The sequence below is a fragment of the Chrysochloris asiatica genome, unplaced genomic scaffold (genome assembly GCF_000296735.1).
Source record: "Chrysochloris asiatica unplaced genomic scaffold, ChrAsi1.0 scaffold00303, whole genome shotgun sequence".
NCBI lineage: Eukaryota > Metazoa > Chordata > Mammalia > Afrosoricida > Chrysochloridae > Chrysochloris > Chrysochloris asiatica.
Window position 1 is genome coordinate 2,167,590 of NW_006408821.1, and position 3,250 is coordinate 2,170,839.

Below are 3,250 nucleotides of genomic sequence, written 5' to 3' on the forward strand. Positions count from 1 at the left end.
TGAGGCAATTAAAAATACCAGGGCTTTGGTCAGGTGCTCCTTAGTCCTGAAACTGAGCGCTTTGCTGGTTAACACTTTAAAGAGGTCTTGTGCAACAGATTTGCATAATGCAATGCATCATTTGATTTCTTCATTGTTGCTCCCATTAGTGTTGATTATGGATCAAAGCAAAATGAAGTGTCTGTCAACTTGAATCTTCTTTATTAATCATGATGTCATTTATTGGTCCATTTGGGAAAGTGATGTACCCATTGGTGGGTGGGACCTCAGTTTTCTGATCTACAAGATTTGAATGGTAATAATACATGCCTGGTGTGGTGCTGTGGGCTAATATTCAGACTGCAAAGTTATTTGAACTGCAAGGTTGGTGGTTCAAGCTCACCAGCTGCTCCTTGGAAACCTTATGCAGGGTCACTACGGGTCAGGATCTACTCGATGGCACGTCACAACAACAACAACAGCAATATATGCCCCAATCCTGCTTCTCACCAGTAGGCAAAACTAGGTTCCAGAGACCAGGTCATTATATAAAAACTGGCATTATGGAGAAAAGAGTTTACCACATCACAAAATGGTGTTGACTACATTATTATATATTGTTGTTGTTGTTGTTATGTGCTGTGGAGTCGGTTCCGACTCACAGCGACCCTGCACAGGGTTTCCGAGGCTATTAACCTTTACAGGAGCAGAACGCCTCATCTTTCTCCCGCGGAGCAGCTGGTAGTTTCGAACTGCTGACCTTGAGGTTCGTAGCCCGATTCGTAACCACTACGCTACCAGAGCTCCTTACATTATTATATGTAGTCAATATATACAAAGGAGTCCTATTAGAGCGCACAAGCGCCTGGCAGTTACCGGTCTCGTCATGGAGCGGAAAGTGCTTGCGCTCCAGGCGTGAAAAAAAAAAGGACCAAGGCCAATAAAGACAAATCCCAAAGGAAATCAGAAACTCAGCACCGAGGTTCTGCTCCCCACTCTGAGAGTGGTCTTCCAGAGCAAGAAAAGGAGACCCTGAGATCCGATGATGATGAGCAGGAAGATCCCAATGATTATTGTAAAGGTGGTTATTATCTTGTGAAAATTGGAGACTTATTCAATAGGGGATATCATGTGATCGGAAAACTGGTTTGGGGACATGTTTCAACAGTATGGTTGTCATGGGATATTCAGGGGAAGAAGTTTGTAGCAATGAAAGTAGTTAAAAATGCTGAACATTATACGAAAACAGCATTAGATGAAATCCAGTTGCTGAAATCAGTGCGAAATTCAGATCCTAATGATCCAAACAGAGAAATGGTTGTTCAACTGCTCGATGACTTTAAAATACCAGGAGTTAATGGAACCCGTATCTGCATGGTGTTTGAAGTCTTGGGACATCATCTGTCAAATTATCAGGGGCTTCCACTGCCTTGTGTCAAAAAAATTATCCAGCAAGTATTACAGGATCTGGATTATTTACACACCTAGTGCCATATCACCTACACTGACATTAAACCAGAGAACATATTGTTGTCAGTGTATGAGCAGTACTTTCAGAGGATGGCTGCAGAAACAACAGAATGGCAGTGGTCTGGAGCTCCCCCATCCTCCGGATCTGCAGTCGGTACTGCTCCCCAGCCTAAACCAGCTGACAAAATGTCAAAGAATAATAAGAAGAAATTGAAGAAGAAGCAGAAGCGCCAGGCAGAATTAGTAGAAAAGCGAATGCAGGAAATTGAGGAAATGGAGAAAGAACCGAGCCTTGGGCAAAAAAGACCAAACAAGCAAGAAGAATCAGAAAGTCCTGTTGAAAGACCCTTGAAAGAGAACCCACCGAATAAAATGACCCAAGAAAAACTTTAAGAGTCAAGCAGCATTGTCCAGGATCAAACACTTACTTACGGACCGTGGTGTTGTAGAGAGCGGTGCAGCAGAAACACATTGCAATGAAATAATTGAAACTGTTAAATATGCTGAGAGCAGTAATAAAGAGACATTGAGGCTTAAAGAGGATCTACATAATGCTAATGACTCTGTCATCCAATATTTGAAGTAGGAACCTAGTTTCCTAAGCTCACAAAATGGAGACAGCAGCACATCTCAAGAAGTAGACTCTTGTACACATTTAGCTTCTGAAACATGGGATATCATGGTGTGCCAGACTTCCTCAAATGTAGACCAGGACATCAGCCAACTTCAAGAAAGCATTCAGGGATGAACAGGATGAACCTTGTGAAGATGAACAAGAATAGGATCATAATGGACCACTGGACAACAAAGGAAAATCCACTGCTGGAAATTGTCTTGTTAATCCCATTAAACCAAAAAATGCAGAAAAGCTCCAAGTGAAGATTGCTGATCTTGGAAATGCCTGTTGGGTGCACAAACATTTCACTGAAGAGATTCAAACAAGGCAGTATTGCTCCTTAGAAGTTCTCATAGGATCTGGCTACAATGCTCCTGCTGACATTTGGAGCACAGTGTGCATGGCCTTTGAACTGGCTACAGGCGACTATTTGTTTGAACCTCACTCAGGGGAGGAGTACACTCGAGATGAAGATCATATTGAATTGATCATAGAACTTCTGGGGAAGGTGCCTCACAAGCTCATAGTGGCAGGAAAATATTCCAAGGAATTTTTCACCAAAAAAGATGATCTGAAACACATCACAAAGCTAAAACCCTGGGGCCCTTTTGAGGTTCTAGTGGAGAAGTATGAGTGGTCTCAGGAAGAGGCAGCTGGCTTCACGGATTTCTTACTGCCCATGTTGGAGCTGATTCCTGAGAAGAAAGTCACTGCCGCAGAGTGTCTCTGGTACCACTGGCTCAAGTCCTAAGCTCTGGCCCAGCACCACAGCAGAGATCACGTGCTGACACTCCTCCCATCCCACCCAAGCAGCTCACTCTTCCCTTTTCAGGGTGAGGATCTTGTCAAGGATTTCTAGATTTTTTTTTTTTTTCTTTTTCCTTTTTCTTTTAAATCCAACTAATTCATTTGGGTTTGCTTACTTGACCCTGTGGAGATTCCACAGCCTTTGGGCATCCTAGGTGAACTTGGCTTTAGTTGGGCTCTGCCAAAGACTAATAATAGACTGAAATGTGAAACAGCCTCTCATCCTACACCCTTGCCTTTCCATTAGGGCATCCTTTAATTATAAACATCCTCTTTAAAAAGAGCTATGAAGAAGTTTGAGCCCATCCTTTTATGCACTGACTCTGAGAGTCAAATTTTTGAGTACATATTCAATTTGCCAGCATAAGGATGAAGTTT

At 42.6% G+C, this 3,250-nt stretch overlaps 1 pseudogene; it reads left to right on the forward strand.

The window, feature by feature from the left end:
- Nucleotides 1-865: 865 nt before the first annotated feature.
- LOC102830937 lies at nt 866-2,816 on the forward strand (annotated as a pseudogene).
- Nucleotides 2,817-3,250: the final 434 nt, after the last annotated feature.